Source organism: Eptatretus burgeri, chromosome 5, assembly GCF_056783735.1.
Source record: "Eptatretus burgeri isolate ZD-2024b chromosome 5, Ebu_testis_v1, whole genome shotgun sequence".
In the NCBI taxonomy this organism is placed as follows: Eukaryota; Metazoa; Chordata; class Myxini; order Myxiniformes; family Myxinidae; genus Eptatretus; species Eptatretus burgeri.
Window position 1 is genome coordinate 5,988,328 of NC_140965.1, and position 23,586 is coordinate 6,011,913.

General features: G+C 44.2%; 1 protein-coding gene and 1 long non-coding RNA gene across 4 annotated transcripts in view; one reads left to right on the forward strand and one right to left on the reverse strand.

Annotated features, from left to right (window-relative positions):
- Positions 1–23,586, reverse strand: part of ANO4 (anoctamin 4) — a 213,927-nt gene that overhangs the window by 125,842 nt on the left and 64,499 nt on the right. The gene's annotated exons all lie outside the window — the stretch shown is intronic.
- LOC147025777 (uncharacterized) overlaps positions 1–23,586 on the forward strand; it is a 38,162-nt gene that overhangs the window by 8,499 nt on the left and 6,077 nt on the right. Inside the window, exon 2 of the long non-coding RNA XR_015058001.1 lies at positions 11,385–11,454. This is a non-coding gene — a long non-coding RNA (uncharacterized LOC147025777). The remainder of the gene's footprint in view (positions 1–11,384; positions 11,455–23,586) is intronic.

Genomic DNA, 23,586 nt, shown 5'->3' on the forward strand with positions numbered 1-23,586 from the left:
ACGTTTGAACTGGCAAAGCATTTACACTATCAATTTACACAGGCATAAAAAAGAAAATACCTTACACCGGATCGAAACCACCTCCCTGGAGATATCGAGCTTAATTTATACCAGTTTAGAACTTTAAACCAGAACACCCGAGCTAATGTTATTTTGCTCTTCCATGAACCACGACACCTGAATAAAAGTGCAAGAATTGAGCTTTCAATCTGATATTGATGAAGTGCTTTGTGTACATGGGGTCCAAGGCACTCTCGGCTCAACCACCTCGAATACAGACAACTACATCCTTTCCATAGCTGGACAGTGTACAATAAAAAGCTGAACGTAGTGCATTAGAAATCTTAAAATGAAGCAAGAAAATATAAAACTAGCAGAAAAGCAAGTCAATTATTTTATCAATTATTTAAATATTCAACAAAGACTCGGAATTATTTTATTTAAAATATTCAAGGAGACTAGAAGATATGATATTTCGTCGCTATAATAATGTATGAAGGATATAATGGCTGTTAATCATCTTCAAAAAGTGTGTTTTAATCAACCCAAACACCCAATTTACTTGCACTCTTTCACTTCCTTGGAGTACCCTTATATATGCACGCAAAGTTTCAGGTTGCTAGGTTTTATAGTTTTGGAGTTATGGAGGACACACACACACACACATCCTTTTATTGGTGTCGTATACTTGGTATACTGCAGGCAAAACCACAACACCACCTTTTGAGACTTAACTGCATGCCTGATGCTTCGACCCAAAATGCTGTTCATCTCTTGCACTCAAGAAGATCAAGACGGACGGAAACATCGCCCTGGTGTCATTCGTTGGATGGCTTGCTGTCATCAATTCAGATCGTCGGGGGGGATTTCTCTTTGAAATGGTTGTCACTGGATCACCAGTGAGTTTTCCTAACCGCAATAACACATTAGTGGTTCTGAGAAAGTAAACAGGAGTATTAGTGTTATGTAATTTAATATATACCAATGGATAATCTCAGATGGAGGATTGTTCTCAGCTTCCATGGAGCTAATTTATACACTTCTACATCAAACAAACCTCAAATACAGTAAGAGGCTCACATTACAGCCAACCTCGGTAGGTGAGAGCCGTCTCATCAACAATGGAACATCTTCAACTGCATTCAAACAGGCAGGACAACCAACTCAGGGTCTCCAAAAAGGATGAAACATGGAGACGTGGTCGATAAATTATATCAATCTTCATTTTGTAATCTGTATGGTGGTAAATTTAAATAATAATGTTACACATCAAGAGCTTTAATTCACTTTTCCTATTCTAGTAGACAGATCTTCACCAAAATAGAATCAATTCTTCCTTGTCGCACACCCAACCTGTCCACAAAATTTTGTCTGAATCCGTTCACAACTTTTTGAGATATCCTGCACACAAACAAACAAATGAAATTGCTCATTGAGCAAGGAATTGCCGAAATAACTTTGTCATATCTCCATGATCTCTGAAAAAAACAAAAACCTGGAAATCAATTTGGTTCTTGTAAGTCGATAGTGCAACTGTTTAATGAGTTATAGCACTTAGTTTGGTCATGATCATAACTTGGAAGTCAATCGGACTTGAAATGGCGTTTTTATCGCAATTTGAAAGTTTTGACCCAAACCCCCTGACATTCGACCCCCGACCGCTAAGAAGGGTGTTGGTGTGACACCCCAATGAGACATATGGTTGGATGCACAATTGGAAGATGCACATTTGGGCTTTGGTTTGAAGTCGATACGACCATTTTAGCGGACGTTATTGTGAAAATAAGAATTTCGGTTTTTCGGTGACCTTGACCTTGACCTTTGACCTAGATTCACCAAAAACGACAAGTGTCTAAGTTGGACCATGGCCGACGTCTGTACCCAGTTTGGTCATGATCGCTGAAACGGTGTGGCTGCTAGAGGGTAAACAAACACACAAACAGACAGACAGACACAGAATGACACACACCACCGACCAACATAACTGCCGAAATCCGAAGGATTCTGGCAATTAACAAACTTGTCAAAAAAAATGTTTGTTTGTTAGCAACAAACACACACAGACAGAGAGGGGTGAAAACAACCTCCTTCACCTTCGTTGGCAGAGGTAATTTATGGATGTTCATTGTCAGGAGACTGCAGCAGGATCCTCAGATGTTCCACAGTATTTATTTTTCTTCCTCTTGTGTATAATCGACACACTTTTCCTGCTGAATGCAATGAAAAATTCGCACATTTGTTACATGTGCAGTGGAGGTGATAAAGCAAAACAGGGAAGTAAAGGACTTCCAAGCCTCGAGGCAGCACAGCTTGGCAGGCAATCACACCATGTTTCGTTCCAAGCCATTAGACCTTGTGGAGGCAATGAATCCTCCAAGGTACGAAATGCACGGCTTCAAAATGTCACCCAATGTAGGTCCCCGAGGCAGGCCAATGGACTGGAAGCATGAACTACGACACAAACACGGTACAGCCTCAGCCATAAAGTTGCCGGGAAATGATGAGACGACAAAATAATCAGGGACGGTTTGGAGAATCTCGTTGTCTCGCATGTCAATGTTGTGAAAGCACCTGTGTGAGGGGCACCTGTGACGTGTGACTTGGTTCACATACATGGGACACTCAGACAGCCATGCAGGACATATCACAAACTTTCAGTTTCAATGGAGTTATTACCTCCGCCACCGAAGGTGGATGGAGGTTATGTATTCACCCGTTTGTCTGTGACCAGGATATATCAAAAGGTTATGGACGGATTCGGACGAAATTTGGTGGATATGGGTGTGTAATGAGGACAAATTATCTGATTTTGGTGAAGGTCCGGATGCGGATGCGAGAATTTTCTGAGTGATTCTTCACCATTGAGAAATGTGGCCAAAAACGATATATAGCACGATATCTCAAAAATGATGCATGGATTCGGATACAACTTGGTGGACAGGTTGGGTAGGTCAGTACGTGAGAAGAACAAGCCGATTAAATTTTGGTTCAGGTCTATCGGTGGGATACAAAACATAAACCGTTCAGCCTGGCAGATGCTTTTATTGCGTGAACGAGTGTCGAAGGGAAAAAGTGGCATCAAAACCCAACACAGCGAAGTTAAGAAAGGCAAAGGCACATCGAGCATACATCGATACTGTCCGGGAGATGGTAAGGTGAGTTTGTGAAATAAAGTTCAGAGACAAGAGAATAAAATAACGAACAGAGGCTTTTGTGCATGTTGGACGTGGAATGGAAGGTGAGGACGATGCACTTCTGTCAAAGAGAAAAGTGACTGATTATATTGGCACAAGGCGTTTCATTGTTTAATGACCTTGTTTGTATTCAATGCCACATAGACAATCCTAATCCTCTCGGTCTAAAGATTGTCAAATAAACTTGGAAAGGCAGAATGTCATTGGAGAAAGGCAATGTAGTACAATGATTGGCTTCATGATGGAGTGGGTAAAAGCCTTGTTGCCTTGCCATCCACTGGAGTGGGTGTGGATTTGATTCTTCCTGCTTTTATATCAAAAGAAAGCTGCTTGTGAATGTCTGCAACTGTAGAGAAAGCCAGGCAGGGTTTGAAACAGCAAAGGGCTTGCTTGCTTTCAGCAGGTTTCTTCAGCTCGATGAAGGCAGACTGTTCGTGTGTCTTAACCGAACTTAACATGTGCAGACTTGTTCAGGGAGACAGGACAGACAAAAGAATAGGACAGAAATGGAGGTGAATGAGGAGGGTGAGGCACCAATAGGCATGCAAGCAGGGCCCTGCCGCTTATGCTGCGGCACGTTCAAGCTGGCTAACTGCAGGACTGAGCACAGCACCGATTTCCTCCACTCCTCGCACTCTGAATGACTTCCCCTCATCTTTGGTACCGACTCCCTAGTACTTCTATGTGAATGGCTTATATAGCCACCATTGCACACACCCTGTCGTGAGGCTCTTTTTGCCTGCCCCCCCCCACCACTCCAACCATGTGAGTGTCACACACACACTCCCACAGTGACAGTCATTCACTTGTCTCCGCCATGTCAACGCAGTCACGTTTGAGGTCGCTCACATGGACATGCCGTGCCAACAGAACGTGTCCGAAGCTGCACACGTGCACAGGCTATTTTGACGTGGTCACATGGGTCTTGCACACGTGGATCCGCCTTTTTGATGTGGTTGCGTGGAGAGGAAATTAATTACAAATGGGAAGGAAAAATAATGTGGCTTACAGAGAGAAAGGAGAGGCTAACTGAGGTTGCGAGACACTTACTACAACACATATTATGAAATAACTAATTAATAATTAAACATTCATTCGAGTCCTGCTTTCTGAAAATGTGATCTATTTCAACATTTATTTGAAAAGTGCATCGAGTTTCAAATTTAGGAAATGACAAGTCTTTTTTGTTTAACAAAATTCCCTAAATATGAAGACGTTTACGGAACAAGAACACCACTCTGAAAGAGCGCATTCCTCCGCCAGGGTGAACAGTTCACGTTTTGTATCCCACTGATAGGCCAGATCTGGATCCGGACTTGAACCAAAATCGAATCGGCTTTTTCTCATCACTTTGTGACCTACCCAACATATCCACCAAGTTTCATCCAAATCCGTCTGTAATTTTTTTTTTTTTTGAGATATCTTGTACACAAACAGACAAAGCGACTGAAATGGGTGAAAACATAACCTCCTTCACCTTCAGTGGTGGCGGTAATCAAACGGAAGACCAAATACTGCATTGGAGTCATCAGAAGGAACCCGAATAAGCAAAGAGCAAAGATCGAGTAGTCAGGAGGAACCTGGATATTATTCGGGTTTCAACCGCTACTCCACAACCCTCAAACCAATCCGGGCACAGCCAATTGTCTTTCAAATCAAATTCAACCGAGGGTATTGTTACTTCAAACATTTTTCACAATTAAGGAAGTAATGCCAACAGCCTCAATTACCCTAAAACTCTCAGTAAGCATCATAAGGAAGAGGTAAATGAGATTTTCAGTGGATAAGGATACACAAAGGAAGACAAAGAGCCAGAAACTGGAGCTTATCATGCTCATGCGTACCAAGGTCCATGTAGTTCATGCAAATATACCATCAAAGCAGAAATACAGTTCAGGTCGTAATCGTGTGAAAAGAAGATGAATGCGATGTTGATGGGTTGGAGTTACAAGGATACAAAGGGAAATGTTGAAGGAATAGCAAAAATAGCTCTTGGTAGGGCACTTGTTTCATATCCCGATGCACGATGGCTGAAAACCCCGTCACTTCCAAAGATAAAGGACGTAGATTGAACACACCCTTATTCCTCGCCGGATGCATTTTTTTCAAGCGTTCATGTATATTGGAGTGGGATTCAATTACCATTTCATAACACGGTCCAGTTGGTTGCATCATCACTTCGGTGTCACTCGACTGCTGATGCTGGACCCTTCACGTGAGAAGGAATTTGTCAATCGTTCAGGGTTCCGCCGATAACTCGTTGCCTATTCTTCGTCGAAAGACGCAGAGGGATCTCTAACGACCTTGAGCAAACAACGTTGGCAGACGGGAGACCCGGCTTGAGGTCCCACGAGGGGGGACGGTGTGCTCGTTTATGCCTGCGCAAGAGCAAGGTGAATGGAATCGAATGCAGACGAGGCAACTCAAAGGAGAGTGTGCTACCTCTGAGCTATGTACCGGCTGATTCTTTTCAAAGAACGGTCAAGATGACAAATTAAGTTGAAGCTTTGTGAAATGGCAGGCAAGTGGAGACATTGAAACATTAAGATATTTAAGTACCAAGTGCATGATTTCTGACTGTATGACTCCACATGAGCTGCTCATCCTGACATGGAGATTCGTTCAGACTCCCATGATGGACTCCACATGAGCTGCTTACACTGACAAGGAGTTTCATTAAGACTCCAATGGTGGAGTGCATGTGAACTACTCACACTGACAGATAAAACAAGCTGACCTCATTGCCAAATAACTGCCCATTACACGCCTTCCTCCATCTTCATCACAGCTGCGGAACCTTCTCTTTGCCTATTCTTTTTCTTGTACATTACAAATATGAATAGACTTCGAGGAGCCATCTCATCAGCCAAAGTACCCTACCCGATGCGGAAATGAAATAGCACAAACCATTTATCATAATTCTTCTCCTGGAGCCAATATGGGTTTACATTAACCACATCACTTCTAGTTTCGTCGAACAAAGTCTGTTATATGGATTTTACTTGAGGATCCCCGACTCCTAGTGAACGCAATTTTGATCTCACGGAATTTATCAATTGCATGAGGATGTCATAATACTGGTTGTCATTATCCACTATTACTCGTCCTCCTCCTACTACTACTACTACCACCACCACAAGAACGCCCCAAATATTCCCAAATTCTTGACGTGGGGTTGGCCGAGGAAGGTTCTCGGCCCAAGTCTTTCACCATCGGGCTGGCCAGTCCTGACCTTCAAATTGAAAGTGATTTGGACAGAAATTTATTCAAGGGTTTTTTTTTTAAATATATACGAAGTCAAGGCTCATGGAAGAGCGAGAACACAGAACGAATCAGGATGCAAAATAACAAAAGGAACATCCGAAAGAGAAGGGGGGAAATGGCAACAAGAGGGCGGAGGACAGAGGGACAAAATATACTGAGAATGACAACGAGGGATGTGCAGGTTAGGATGAGGTGTGCGGAAAAAGGTTTTTTGGTGGTGGGGGGTTTAGCAGGTGTAGAAAGATCATGGTTTTGGATGGGGGATGATCTGAGATGGTGGTGAAAAGTTGTCGTGACGACATGGAGGGAAGAATGAGATTGAAGAGAAACACTACCTGTGATGAAAGGGGTGAAAACGAAGTGTGTGATCAAAAAACGGAGGCAGAAGCAACTTCCATTTTAAATGGTTTAAACTGATGGAGAGAGATGAAGAGGAAGATGAAGAGGAAGAGATGATGAAGATGAAATTTTTTGGTCGTTTTCTATTTTTACCTCCACCACCGAAGATGGAAGGAGGTTATGTTTTTACCCCTGTTTGTCTGTCTGTCTTACTTGGAAATTTTTTTTTTCACAAAGTACGTTGGTCTATAGTGTTTGTCTGTTTGTCTGTCCGTCACACGATTTTTGGCCACAGTTTAAGTTATTGTTCTGAAATAGATACTTTTTGGTGACAGGGTAAGGACAGCAATGCTTAATTTTGGTGAAAATCCGAATCTGGATCCGGATATGAGAATTTTCCAGGTGATTCTTCACCATTGAGAGACAGGGCCATAAACGATACATAGCACAATATCTCAAAAGGTTACGGATGGATTCAACCGGAACTTGGTGGATATGTTGAGCGAGTGGCAAGGACGAACCAGTTAAACTTTGGTGAAGATCCGAATCCGGATACAAGAGTTATTTAGTTTCAAAGTGATTCTTCTTCATTGAGAAATGGGGCTCAAAACGATAAATATCACGATATCTCAAAAAGTTATCGATGGATTTGGATGAAACTTGGTGGACATGTTAGGTGTGTGACAAAGGAGAATTTATTCGATTTTGGTGAAGATCCGATTCCGGATCTGGACACGAGAATTATTTAATTTTTAAAGTGATTCTTCACCATTGAGAGATGGGGCCAAAAATGATATATAGCATGACATTTCAAAAATGTATTGGGCCCCATATGTTCTACTGGATCAGGATTGCGTGGCGGAGGTGTGCGTGCTCCTGAGTGTTGTTCTCATTTTATTTGCACTATTCCTCATCTGTGTGCATCCCAAAGCGGCGGGGTGGCATCATTGGCAGAGGGTGTGGCTGTGCCGCCGATGGAATGCCCTCTGCTGGTTGGGACAGGAATTTGGAATTAAGCTATGGTGCCGGCGATAGCTCGTCAACGCTTGCATCACAAAATATTTATTTGTATTAAACACAAGGTATAAGGAAAGAATGAAAGCGAGGATTGTGACGCATGGGACAGAGATAATTGGAGACACATTTGAGGGGATAGGAGAGTGGGAGAAAAACAACGAAAAAAAAAATGGAAGGCCCAAAACTATCCATAGAATGAAATACATAGAATGGGCACGAAAAATACACAGGGATGAGCACTGAATACGAACAATCGCCACAAACACAGAACATAAAAATTACGGCAGCACAGGTGAATCGAGAACGATTAGGCCAACTTCGCTTTTTGGTGGCAGATTTCTCAGAGGACCGAGCGAGAGAAGCGACCATGCCCAGGTAACCGGAAATGGAAGTTTTGGCGACAACTCACCTACTCTACGCAATAAAGAACATGCAATCTTTAAGGTCCACCAACTATGCTAGCAGACGGAACACCCAGCTGCATCCGAGGGACGGCGCACTCTGTGACGTCCGGCACTGCATGCGAAGCACCAACCAGACAGTTTATTATCGGGTCGGGAATCAAACTGACTAGGGGCTTCCCAGGCCAAAGGTACCTATGCTACCACTGCACTATCCAGTCAAAAAATCATACAGTTTGTTTGATTATTATTACCGGTTGCAGAAACCCACATTTTGTTTATTCCATGAGGAATGATCTCATTTGGTCGGTGCAATCACATGATACTCACACAGATGGTACGACGGGAATTGCCGCAACCATCTGCAAGTTCCGCGGAAGCAAGCGGTAAGCGAGAGATGCAAACAAAGCAACGTGATGCATGCAACCATGCAAGCACTTTCACTGCCAAATTGGTGGCACAAAAGGCACCCGACCACAACACACGGTGCTGGGACTTCCAACGACTTGTGGGATTAATGTGTTGGCGCTTCCCGTGGAGGATGCCATGCTGCGTTCCATAATTATATGTACAGGGAATTGTGGGAGCCAGACATACAGCTAATTCGTCAAGGTTGCTCGTGGGTCTGGCAGGTTATTACCAACAGGCTGCTGGGCATGACAGCTGGAAGCTGAACTCCACACTGGGGATTCTGCACTTCTTCATGATGGCACATTTATAATAACCGGGCAAACTTGACTACCTTGACGGTCTCTCTTCTTGGTCGATTGATCACTTTGCATCACGAACGATATCGAGAGAGGACGATCGGGACAGAGAGGCGACGGATAGCACAATCTCAGTTGCATCAGACACCTTTCTCCTGAAGCTGGCTCAGTGCTGTGGCTGTGTAGAAGTCCTTGAACGACATGACTGTGCAAATTGACGAGAACAGATCTACATTCCCACCAGACTTGGATACAGAAGTGGACAATTAAATTGCCTATTCACACAGACATCTGTCTCAAGGTGAGTGTCCCACCTCACTCTCTTCGTCAAGATCAAGATGAACGTTCTGACATTAAGAGTACAAAAGTATGCAGACAGCATAAAGCACTGTTAGGACAGCACTCAATACTAGATTTACAACGACAATGCAAGGACATCGATATTCTCACTTGATCAGGGATCATTCAAAAACATTACATTCTCCATTCATTAAAAACCCACCAGACAATCAGTCGAATGTACGGACTGCGAAAGTGACAAATTGTTTCCCAAAAATTTCAACTTATACCTGTGATGATGTCATCATCATCATTTCGTGCACAGTACACGGCTGCAGGTTCGCATCATTGCTAGGAGTACAGCTGTGCTGTTGATGCAGTGCCCCTGCAAGCGAGAGGAAGAACTTGTCATTTGTTCAGGGTGCCGGCGATAACTCGCTAACTTTTCACAAAGGACACCGTGGGATCTTTGACGTCCACCCACGAAAGCTGGCAATCGTGACGCCCAGTTTAACGTCCACCCGAGGGACGACATGCACATTCATGACTCACCCTGACTGTGAAACACCAGGATGACAGTTTGTAGCTGGTTCGAGATTCAAACCCAGGATCAAAGGGGAGTGCGCGTACCTCTCCAAACTATTCTGCCATCCCGATGACCTGATCAAAGGATTCAATGATTTGGGAAGATGAAAGGGTTTAAATATGTCAGAAGGATGAAAGTAGAACCAAGTTAAATTGGCACATGACCAAACATTGGCACTTCGTGTCCTCATCACTGAACGATTACATGTGGTCAAAAAGCCAACAAAGGAAAGTATACCTGCCTTCTATACAAATTAAACACAGTGTGTGTAAAGGTGCTCAGACAACACCTGTGTACAAATCAACCACCGAGGCGATTCAACGCCAGATAGCTCGGAACCAGAAAATGGCCATTTGGTTCATCACGCCTGAGACACCCCACAGACCTTGTGTTCATACACACAGACATCTTGTTCTTGTATTAATGATCCTTAAACCCACAATAATCAACCTCGAAGACACACCACTGCAGCAACTAGAACAGCACTCCGTAGAGCGCACACCTCCGCCAGGCTGATCAGGTTAAGTTTTGTATCCAACCGATAGGCTGGATCTGGATTCGGAACTTAACCAGAATATAATCGGCTTGTTGTTGTCACTTACCCAACTCATCCACCAAGTTTCGTCCGAACCCGTGCACAACCTTTTGAGATATCGTGCTACATATAGTTTTTGGTCCTATCTCTCAATGGTGAAGAATCACTTAAAGAAGTCCCGGATCCGGATTCGAATCTTCACCAAAGTCTAAACAATCGGTCATTGTCACACATCCAACCTATCCACCAAATACGTCCACAACTTTTTGAGATATCCTGCTCACAGAGAGAAAGACAGGGGTGAAAACACACCTCCCGTCCACCTTCGCTTGGTGGACGTAATAATACAACAACACACGATTAATTCACAAGATGGCAACAGGCAGGTACAGCTACAAGATGTGCTTTAAAGTGAAGACATGCCAAAGCTTCATCCTCACTATAATACAAGGGCTTCATTATTCCCAAGAGGGTGTGTATCAATATATCTTGCCTGTACTGGTTGTTCATATTCTGAGCAAAAATAATAAAATATAAAAAAAAACATAATAAGATATCAATAAATGATAAGTAAAAATACAGTAAAAACATTATCAAACAAATGCACAGATTTTTTTTAGCGAGTTTGACAGTGACGTCAGAGCAAGAGCTTTATTTGGTACACAGAGTCGAGGCTCGTGGAATAGCTAGTGCTCGTACACTGAACGGATCAGCACACAAGAAACAGGAGATATCGAGAGATATAGAGAGAGAACCAACAGTAGAGTTGAAGGCCAGCATCGAGGCAGACTATGTTATTTAGCGCATGTTCTAATTTAAAATTAAAAGTATTTATTCGCAAAGTTCTAACATACAGTCATATTTACCTTGTTCTCAAGCTGTATTGCAGGAGTAGCTGGGATAATCGGATTGGCACTTACAGGAAATATATGCGGTTTCTTCTGAATGAACGTTTGAGATATTGTTGTATCTACAACTCCTTATTCCCCGATTTGATCCCAATTACATCTGCTGCTGTGATTGAACTCCACTTGATGTTCTTCTTCATGTGATGATGCGCAGGTGCGATTGGATCACCATCTACAAGAGAATGCTGGCAGATGGGACACCTTGATTCACGTACTTGTGATGGGTGAGGGACTTATTGATGGAATACCGTGCCTGCAAAGCACCAAGGTGAAAGTTTAATCAGATCACATCGTAAGGCTGCTCATGCCGAGGATAGATGGCGTAGAAGCGTGTCCCCAGGGTGGCGGATCAAGGAAGCCCTCTTTTGGGGGGGGGGGGGGGTTGCTCCAAATAGCACTGAACAAGGTGCCAAGGACAAACCTATTCTCGGAGAAGGGCACCTCCAATGTCAAATCCGGGAAGGTCAATATTCATTAGCTTTGGTGGGTTGAGGAGAGGGACAATTTGTATTTCAAACCCCTGGCTACTGGGTTATGTGGCAGGAGAGAGAGAGAGCACTCTTCAGCCTTGGACAACAGCTCATCTAGGGGAAGGCCACCCAATAACTAAACTTGCACCCATGTTCCTGCTCTGCTTGTGGCAGTATCTGCACCAGTGGAGCACCAGCTGCGCGGCTGAGAGACAGTGAGTGAGGTAGATTCTGTGCAAGTCCCACTCACTTGAAACCAAATCTTTGTGCTGGTCATCAACAAGTTTGCCCCTCTCCCACCACAGAAAGTTATATGGTCATGGAGAAGTGGTGACTGGAACAGGTAGAGGATTTTGCTGCAAGTTGTTAGCCACAACTCTGCATGCAGGTTGTGCATGCAGCACTAGGGCGATGGTCATTCTGTTGCAGACTCTCGGGGCAGATGTGACAGAGGCTCGTATCCTTAGGTGCCAGAGCAGGCCGACATAGGGAAAGCATTGCTCTCCCCATTATAGCCTGGCAGATACGTATGTGCAGATTTGTTGTGCAGTTGTGGGTTTTGACATACAAGCATGAAAGTTGGCATAGTTATAGAGTATGGCCCGAGCAACATTTTCAGAAGTGGAGGCACCCACAAAAAGTCATATTTCAGCCATGGCGGCCATTCTTTAAAATTGCTGCCAAAACACATTTTCAACTACAGGCATTGTTCCTCATCCATCCATCCATCCATCAGGACCATGCTCTGTGCAGAGCATTGGTGCTGACAAAGCAGTCTCCTTGGCTACTGGGCACAATCCTGGAGAGGTCATCACTCCGACACAGGATACCAGCAAGCTGGTATCACTCATTTTGCCAATCTCAGAAAGATGACAGGCAGAGTCAACCACACCTGGTATTAATTCAACAGAAAGTGGGATTTGAACTCAGGATCCAAGAATCCCAAGCCCACCACCCTAACCATTAAGCCAACATCAGGCATATATTGTTCCTCCTGTTGCAATTAAATTAACTTAGAGGTGTCCATTTATCAGGCTGTCATCCCAGAATTTTAGCATATTGCATGTAAGATGGAACCTGGAAACTGGGTTGCACCACCAGTCGGCAGCATAAGTGCAGAGTCAGCAAAATGAAATATTTTCACCATTGTTGTCACAATTTTTAAACATATTCCCTGTAAGTCGTCATGCTGCCTTCTGAAAGTTATGGACTTGTTTATCACGTTTGTCTAGTGGAATAAAGCAGGCTAGGAGAGCAAGCATGCTGACAAAACAATATGCAACAGTTGCAACTGCTGACTCAGCAAGATGTCATGTCATTACGCGTAAATTGAATATGACAGAATTGAAGCACGTGGTTGTTGTTGAAATAGTTTATGTAGATATTGTGCTCATTGTATTTCAGATATGTGGTGGACGTTCATAATCGAAGTAGTACAAGGACTTCGGTAAGAGTAGCTGTTGGTCAGTGGTATATTTGCATATTACAAAATGTTCTGCGTACGTGCAGGTCCACCCTATGAGTGTCAAGAGTTTGAGATGTGATCAGCTGTGCATAACTGGTGGTTGGAACTGAAACAATGTCCAAGAGTTATCAGCTTGTGGATCCACATCCACCTGGTGTGTCAAAGGAGGCACCAGTAAAGACTTCGATGCTAGATTAGGTCATGACCGCAAAACCTGGAAGGAGGTTATTCGCCATCATGGGTGGGGAAGTCCAACTCAAATGGCCTTCTGGTCCTCTCCTTCTGTGCAGAAGAAAATCCTGCAAATCACCAAAACCATGTTCCAGCAGGCCAATAAACTTGAAAAAACTTGGATGCATCCCCATTCGAAACAATGGCATATGCTGAATTATGTGATTATGTGCCAATACAAAGAGATTTGGTGGATGTCAAAACTGCATGCTGCATGAGAGGGGCAGAGTGCTGGTCTGATAACAGACTGCTGAGGAGCAAGATGTCCTTGCGCATTGTGGTAAAACTTCACCAACAGAGAGAAAAACCTTAAAATAGATCAAATGTCAAGCAGTTAAATGCATTGAGAAGCAAACAGAGCTGCAGGTAGGCCTGGAGAGAACAAGAAAACCCATTGCCACTGAGTCCAACTATCCCGAGGAGACATGGAAATCCTTTTGTGACACCATCTACAATGCTGCAGCTGAAAGGCCTGGATTTGCAGAAAGGAAACATCAGGACTGGTTTGACGAAAGTGACATTGAATTACGAATGATGTCGGGAAAATTAGATGCTGCATATCAATTTCGTATTCGTAACAAGAGCTGATTGCAAAGGAAGCAGAAGTACCAAAATGTCAGGCACAATGCAATGTCGCCTTAGGTCGATGAAGACTAAATGGTGGGATGACAAGGCTGTAGAGCTACAAGAAGCTGCAGACAAGTATGACTTCATGAGCACCTCTGTGAGAGCCTCCACTTGATGTATGAGGCAAAGATCAAATGTATAATCCCAGTTTGGTCAGCCGACACCAATAAACTCCCTCTCCTGCTGTGCTGACCACTTCAATAATCTCCTCAACAGATAATACAGCATGGACAAGAATGCCGTGGACGCTGTACCCCAACAACCCTACAGTTTGGGAGTTCGAAGAACCACCCTCCCTGGTTGAAGTGATGGCAGTGGTGGACCAAACTTGAACCAGCAAAGCCCCAGGATCAGATAGTATTCCCACTGACATTTTCAAGCATGACGGTCATCATCTGGTTGTAAAGCTGACAACGCCCGAAAAAGTAATTTGGGAAAAGGGTGCCATTTTTCAAGACTTCAAAGATGCTTCCATTGTCCACACATACACAAAGAAAGGGGACAAAACTATCCCCGTCCAACAAAAGTTGTTGTGATAACCGTCGTGGAACCCCTTTGTTATCTACTGCTGGAAGGATCTTAGCTCGCATTATCCTGAACAGACTGACATCACCCATGGTTAACCTTCAATACCCAGAATCTCAATGTGGTTTTCATTCGGGACTCACTATCCTGCTATCGATATGATATTTAGTGCTCGTCAAGTACAGGCTAAGCGCCATGAACGACACCAGCATTTATATGTAGTCTTCGTGGACCATACCAAAGCCTTTCATACATGGACCTTTGATAGGTGGACCTTACAGAAAAAATGCGAGGACTGCGGATACTCCGATAGATACAAGTTTGGTTGTGCACCAAAATTGCTCTCTCTCATTCAATCCTTTCATAAAGGCATGACTGGTCGTAGAGAGTCCTCAGTCAGTCTTCAGATCCCTCAGTCTTCAGATCCCTTTCAACAACTGGGACTAAGCAGGGATGTGTATTAGCTCCCACCTTATTCAGCATCGTTTTCACGGCAATGATTTCCGATGCCTTCAAGTCCCTGGGCAAGGGCATGTTTTTTTTACTCAGATGGAAGGCTGTTCAATGTGAGGTGCCTTTGGGCCCACAGAAAAGTGCCTGAGCTTCTCGTAAGAAAGCGCTTGTTGCTGAAGATCGCTTTTGTGGCACACACATTGGAGGACATTCAGACCATAGTGGACAAATTCTCAAATGCCACCAAACATTTCAGTCTACAGAAAAGTCGAAAGAAAATGGAAGTACTATACCAACCTTCTCCCACCACTGTATACGTCGACCCTGATATCATGGTTGACGATACCCAACTCATGATAGTGAAGAAGTTCTGCTATCCAAGGAGTGTGCTATTGAACAATGGACTTATTCGTGACAAAAATGTCTTACGAACAGCCAAAGCAAGCACTGCTTTTGGCAGGCTCAAACACAAGCTATGGAAGGAACATGGTGTGTATCTCAGCACAAAGATAAAGATGTGCCAACCAGTAGTGCTGACATCACTGCTGAGTGGTTGAGAGACATGGACACTGTAAAGTCGCCACTTAAGACAGCTAGAACAGTTCCACAAACGTTGTCTCCAATCCATCTGCAGAATCAAGTAGCAAGACAGAATGCCCAATACTGAAGTCCTTCATGGCTGCCCAATGATCAGCATCGAAAGCATGATCATCTGTGCACAACTGCAATGATCTGGACATGTCTGAATGAAGGATAATTGAATCCCCAAGATTCTATCCTATGGCCAATTACAACAGGGGACACGTTCGGTAGGCCAACCCCATTTGCGCTGCAAGGACAACCTGAAGACACACCTGATAAGCTGCAGCATTGATCTGAAAAGTTTGGAAGAGACCGCTGTGAATAGGGCTGATTGGAGGTGCCTGCTCCACAGGTGTCAGGCTCTTTGAAGAAAGTAGAAGGTTCGCCCTTAAACCAAAACACCAGCAGAGGAAAGCTGGGGCCCTGCAACCTCCTTCAAAGGTACGCAAGAGTGCAGTAGCTGTGGACGTGGCTGCAAGTCTATGATTGGTCCCCGGTCTCACCTGAGGACACACCAGGACAGTTCCAGTTGAGCCATTGTTTGATGCTCATCTGTTGCAACTGATGCAAGACACCATCCTCATAAGGCTATGACAGTTTACTTATTCTGTCAGTTTCATCAGTCCGGAAAGAATGATGGTTAAATCATATCAGATCATGATCGACTTTACAGCAATCATTTTTCAGTTTATTCCTTTTGACCTGCTGCTTTGCTCGTCATGAAAAGGGATCATAACCTCTCAAACTGCTAGTTTTCCAACATGTAATAAAAAAATAATAAAAACTTGATCAGATTTCAACTTGATTGACCCCATCAGGTTTTGTAGAATCATTTCCAGCTCGAACTTGGATGGAAGGCCATATTTTTGTTGACTGAGGGGTGGCAGGATAGCTCAATTGGTGGTGAGTTCCCCTCTGAGCTGTGCTGTCATGGATTTGTCCTCCTTCGAGTGTGTGTATGTGTATGCGTGGGAGGAGTTGCCACGTCTTGGAGCATGCCATCCTCCAGATGGGTAGGTAAAGCTGCCCATCCCAACACAATTAGGTTATGGGTGTTAATGATTCCACAGTGGCTCTTGAAAATAGTAGTCCATTTGGTGCTTGAACTCTGGATAAATTTTCTTTCTTGAAATGAATGGGATGTGCAAGTAAATAATAAAAGTTATGTGGATATAAAGATTGACTAAATGAATGGAAAAGATGGGGTTAATAGATGCAAGATATAAAATGCAAAAACAACCACATTACCTTCAATTCCTATTTCCCCCACTTTCCCAATGCGCCCATCCCTCCCAAGTAAACACTGTTTCTTGTCTTAAATTCAAAAGAAAAGAAAACAAAAAACTACCTTTCTCCCTGCATACCAACAAGTCACGATCCTTCTCCTGCTCCTGCTTCTGCTTCTGCTTCTGCTTCTGCTTCTGCTTCTGCTTCTGCTTCTGCTTCTGCTTCTGCTTCTGCTTCTGCTTCTGCTTCTGCTTCTGCTTCCTCGTCCTCGTCGTCTTCTTCTTCTTCTTCTTCTTCTTCTTCTTCTTCTTCTTCTTCTTCTTCTTCTTCTTCTTCTTCTTCTTCTTCTTCTTCTTCTTCTTCTTCTTCTTCTTCTTCTTCTTCTTCCTCCTTCTGCTGGCACACCATCTTTATTCTACTTGAGCTGAACCACTCTCTCCAGAACCTTCACGATTTCTTCCTACAACCTTCCATTCCCGAATCTTACCTCATCTTCAAAAATCCATCAAAAAATAATAATTTTCCTTGTATCCTTTCTATTTATACACCTCCTGTAACCACGTGTCTCTCTCCCCTCTTTCTGATACTTTTCATCGATCCCCTCAGCTTCACTCCGCGTTTACCATTCCAAATTCACCATACACATCCACGATTTTGCTTCAAACTTCCCTTTTCCGAATGTGACGCAATCCTTATTTAAAATAAATAAATAAATAAATTCACTTTTGACGAGACACCTCCCTCAGCCACATGCTTTCCCCGTAACCACGTGATCTGTTTCCACCCCCTGCGTTTACCGATCCAAATTCACCATTCACCTCACGATTTTTTCCACAACATTTCCATGACCTAATCTGATGAAAACTGTCTCTGTCTCTCTGTCTCTCTGTCTCTCTGTCTCTCTGTCTCTGTGTCTCTGTGTCTCTCTGTCTCTCTGTCTCTGTGTCTCTGTGTCTCTCTGTCTCTGTGTCTCTCTGTCTCTGTGTCTCTCTGTCTCTGTGTCTCTCTGTCTCTGTGTCTCTCTGTCTCTCTCTCTCTCTCTCTCTCTCTCTCTCTCTCTCTCTGTCTGTGTCTCTGTCTGTGTCTCTGTCTGTCTCTCTCTCTCTCTCTCTCTCTCTCTCTCTCTCTCTCTCTCTCTCTCTCTCTCTCTCTCTCTCTCTCTCTCTCTCTCTCTCTCAAAAAAAAAATCATCATCATAATAAAAATGATCTCTCATAATGCTTCATCTTCCTCTTTCACACGTGTGGTACTCTTTACTGTATCATAATTCACGACTCTTCTTCGATTTTAACAGACTGCTCTCATTTCGACCTCTCCTTCATATCTTGCCGAAAAAATCCAACTGCTACAGCGTTTCTTCTCTCCATTCTCTGGATTCGCCTTTATTGCATCCATCAAGAAACGTGTTTAATTGCATCTCTGACCTAAAACTTAAAAACCCCAGTTTGCTTTGAGTGTTCACTTTCCATCAACCATTCTTCTTTTTCCAACTTCAGTGCCAACTCACCCCTCTCACCCCTCACTCTCACTCTCAAAGCAACCATCCCACTCTTCTCCCTCCAAGCTTCGCTCTCACCTTTCTCAAAAACTCTCCCACCATTCATCCCCCTCACTCACCCTTCTCAAAGTTTTCCCCCACCTCCATCCACACAAGGTGCCACCTTCCCCTGCCCTCTCACCTCCATCTCATCACTCCACCTCCTCAAATCCTCAACTGTCTTCTGCCCCCTCTCTTGTCCCCCCTCTCCTCCAGCACCACGGAGCCTTTTCTACTCCTCATCCGGCACCCTCCCTGAGCTATTCTGCCATCCCCCACACTCTTTCAACAACTCTCCTTACCCCCCTCCTCCTTTGTCCTACCCTCCCCCTCCCCTGTACCTGAAACCTCCTCCCCTCCCTCTTCATTAGCAGTGTGGACCTCAAATATCTGGGGCCTTTGCTCAAACCTTACAGATCTTTCCATACAGGTTGCCATTGACAAACCAGACATAATCTGCCTAACAGAAACTTTCCTTCCTCAAGACATCTCTGACTCCCAAGTTATCTCTCCCTAGTTACTCCTTCTTCTGGTATGACAGACCTGAGCCTCGTCCTGGTGGAGGAGTTGCTCTCTTCATCAAAGACTCTATTCCTCACTCTCCATGCACTGCCCTCACTCCCCCACACCCCCAGGAATACCTCTGGCTACGGCTTCCCCTTCACTCCCACCTCATGTTTATATGTGTACTGTACCGTCCACCTAACAGTGATGACTCCATTTACACCTCACTATCCGAAAACATGGACCAACTTCTATCCTCTCATCCAAACTCTCTCTTCCTCATATGTGGTGACTTCAATTGTCATCATGGCAGTTGGCTAGGTGTGGGTACCTCTCTCACCTGTCATGGCACCTCAGCAAAAGTTTTCTGCGACTCATTGGGAATGAATCAATCGGTTAATTTCCCAACCCGGATCTCAACCAACGGTACTCCATCTCTTCTGGATCTGATTTTGATAAATTTCCCTGAAAATATCTGCTGTTCTTTCTCCGCTCCAATCGGTTCTTCTGACCACATGCTTGTCAAAGTGGACATCTCTCTGGCTGTTATCAGAGAACCACCTCAGCGTTGTTGAGTCTGGCATTTCACACAAGCCGACTGGCAGGGTCTCCAAGCAGCCATCAAACTTCTGGACTGGTCTCCCATCACTACTTTTCCAACATCAACTCATCCTGGGAATTCTTTCAAAGAAACTTACTCTCCCTCATGCACAGATTTATCCCCTCTCGTCTTCAGTTGTCCTACCCTTCTTCACGCCCATGGTTCACTGAAGCTTGTGGTAAGGCAGTTATCCTGAAACAAGTTGCCTTTTCCTCATGGATAGCAAACCCAACTGAGGGTAATCTCAGTTCCTTCCATAAAGCTCGGAACAAGTGTGTATCTACCCTCAGGAGAGCTAAAAAACATCTTTCTCATCTCAAGTCAGAACTTTCAAACCTCTCTCCCTCCTCAAAATCCTGGTGGTGTCCAATCAAAATCTGTTTCTGGTGTACGTTTCCCCTCCATCGCCTCCCTTACTTCAAATGGCCCCACTGCTGATACCGCATGTGAACAGGCTGAATGCCTAAACTCGGTGTTTGCATCCAAATCTTGTGTCCAAAACGCATAGCTTTCTGTACCCACCTTACCCAGTCGCACCCAACTGTCCCTGGACTCCGTGTCCTTTTCTTCTGACGAAGTGGAGAGTTTGCTGTCAAACCTCGACTCAGATTTTGCAATCGGTCCAGACGGCATCAGCCCACGTGTCTTAAAAACCTGCTCCTCTGCTCTTGCTCACCCTCTCTCTGTTCCATTCACCCTCTCATTTGCTCAAGGTCATCTGCCATCTGCTTGGAAATCAGCAAACATTACTGCCCTGCATAAAAAGGTGCAAAAATTGATCCCTGCTACTGCAGACCAATCAGCCTTCTCCCAATCATCAGCAAGGTTATGGAATCCATCATCGCTTCAGACATTAAATCCTTCCTCTTCTCCAATGGCTTGATTTCCGATCATCAATTTGGTTTCAGACCAGGTCACTCCACCCTGGGTATGCTGCTTCTGCTCCCCCAACAACGGATGGAGGTCCTCAATGCCGGACATGAAATCGGAGCCATATCCCTACACATATCACATGCTTTTGACATGGTCTGGCACCCTGCCCTGCTCACCAAACTCTCTTCCTATGGTATCCAAGGCCATCTCCACTCATGGCTCGCAAACTTCCTCTCCCGTCGCAGCCAACGGGTGGCTCTAAATGGAGTTCTTTCATCCCCTCTTCCTGTCCCGGCTGGAATTCCTCAAGGTAGCGTTCTGGGTCCTGTTATTTTTCTGGATTTCATCAACGATCTCTCCAACTCTCTGGAAAATCCTCTTTATCTCTTTGCTGATGACTGCACCCTCTGCCGAACCATCTGTCATCCCTCAGACAGGCAAGCAGCAGCTTCTTCGCTCACTGCAGATCTGGGTAAAATCACAAACTGGTCCAACACGTGGAACATGTCTTTAAATCCGGACAAATCTCACACTCTCACGATGTCTCTCCAAAAGGACCATTTGGAAAACCCCCCAATATACTTTCTCAACAATCCTCTGGAAGAAGTCCTTTCCTTCAAGCTTCTGGGTCTCACTATCTGCCATGACCTTTCCTGGGAAAGCTACATTTCCAACCTGGCCTCCAAAGCCAGTTGCCGACTGCGATTCCTCCGTCCTGCAAAGTTCTTCTTTGTCCCACCTGAGCTTCTGACCACATACAAAGCTTTCGTCCACAGCCTGATGGAGTACTGCTCTCCCCTCTGGGCTGGTGCTCCTGCCTCCCACCTTTCTCGGCTTCACGCTGTGGAAGCCAAGGCATTTCGGATCATTGGTGTCTCCCGTGATGAGGCTGAGTCTTTGGGCCTCTCACTCTCTCACCGCAGGCTTCTACCGTATCCGCGCCGCTCTCGCCCACCTGCTCTGTCTGTGATTTGTCTCCACCATATTTCCGCAGTGCGCTCAAGGTCCGCCAACAACCCCCTTCTGGTAAAACTAGCAAAATCACAAATCACTGCTCACCTTCACTCTTTCATTCCTCTTTTTTCCCACCTTTGGAATAAACTTCCTCACTCTGTTCAATCCCATTCTTCCCTCCAGGCCTTCAAAACGGCGGTTCACCACCACGTCTTATCGTCCCCCATCCAAATCCTCGAACTTTTCTACCGCCGTTAATCCATCCCAAACCCACCTCCTTCAAATTCCCTTCTTTCCTTCCTGAAATTCCCTGTAATATCCATCTTGTATTCCCTGTGTTCCCCACCCCATCCCTCTCCCTTCCACATATCTAATGTCTCTGTTCCCCACTGTTTTGTCCTTCCCTCTCCCGCCCCTCTTGTCTCATGCCCCCCTCGCTGTGCGTTGTGTGTTCGCTCTCATCCGAGCCACGACAAGGTATACAAAAAATAAAAATATACCCATCAGAGATGGGGAATCCCCCGTCATTGAAATAAATTTTGACGCCCAGCCAGCCGGACGGATGGACAGCTGGACGGACGGAAGACCCAGGTGATAACAATATCCCCCTTCCGCCATGCGGCGGGGGATAATAATAAATGTTGACGCCCAGCCAGCTGGACGGATGGACGGACGGACGACCCGGGTGACAACAATAACCCCATTCCGCCACGCGGCAGGGGATAAGAATAAAACAAGAAATAGACCATCAGAGATGGGGAATCCCCCGCCATTGAAAAATAATTGAAATCAGATAAGCGGTTTTCCATTAATTACAAAAAACATTTTTTCAAGATGGCCGCCCCAGTCGGTGGTCGGTGGTACATGTGTGATCCAAAATTCAAATCGATATGGCGAACAGTTTTTGAGTTATCGCACTCACAGCTATAAATGTTGATGCCCAGCCAGCCAGCCGGACGGACGGACGACCCGGGTGACAACAATATCCCCTTTCCGCCACGTGGCGGGGGATAAAAACAGTTTGTGTGTTTATTTGCTCACAAATTCCGACTACAGTTTTTGGTTGATCTCAACCAACCTTGGCATGTGTACTTGAGGGGTTGCAGGGAGAGGGAGAGGGTTGACTTAAAGCGATTAGTGTCACGATCTCCCCCAGGGGGATGGGAGGGGTGGTCATGACGAAGGTAAAAACTGTCACCCAAAGTCATGAAAGTGTAATACAAAGCCATAGCAACGGCCTCTGAGAAGCAATGAGATTAGACAAAAGATGGTGTCCAAACATGAAAGCTTCAACACCGAAAACAAAGCCATTTCCGTTGTTTAAATGTTCCAAACCAAAGAATGGACCAGGTTGTAAAGTGGCAAAAACGAATGTGGCACCCTATTGAGTTAATCTTTTATTGATGATAACTGCACTTTTTACATATACATATGCAATTATATATATATATATATATATATATATATATATATATATATATATATATATATATATACAGTATATATAATACAGCCCCCTACCTCTCAGGAAACAGTAATTACACTGCAGCCTATAAAATAGAATTCTCAATTTTATTTGTATTGATAAATATAATATATATATATATATATATACATATATATATATATATATATATATACATATATATATATATATATATATATATATATATATATATATATATATATATATATATATATATATATATATATATATATATTGGAGGCTCTTCTGGCTAAACAATTGCAGAGGCTACACCTATTAGGCAAGAGCTTAGTCGAGTTACAGCCCCCACCTCTCAATATAATTCCACTGCAGCCAATTGAATTTAATTCTCAATTTTATTTGTGTTGATAAATTTACATTTACATGGGGAAGCTAGGTCACTGACATGATGGGCTGAATGGCCTCTCCGTGTGTTAAAAATTCCCTTTGATAATCTGGTAAACCAAATGTTTCAATCTCGTTTGTGTGTCTCAGTCCAATTGTTACACCGATCGTTGGGGATTTGCTCTTCTGAAGGGGGCTACTCATCTGCATGTTCCATTTCCAGAAATGTTTTTCAATTACTGGTCTGTTTTTGTCTTCTCTGTACTAGCTCCCATTAGGGGTAGCGAAGGGTTCCTCGAGGAGGGATTATGATTTTTGCCACGTCATCCAATAAATCCCCCAATGACTTATAAAGTCAAACTGCACCGTATATGTATGTATGTATGTATGTATGCAAATACAGTATATATTTATGTATGCTATGTATGTAAGTATTATATATATGTGTGTGTGTGTGTGTGTGTGTGTGTGTGTGT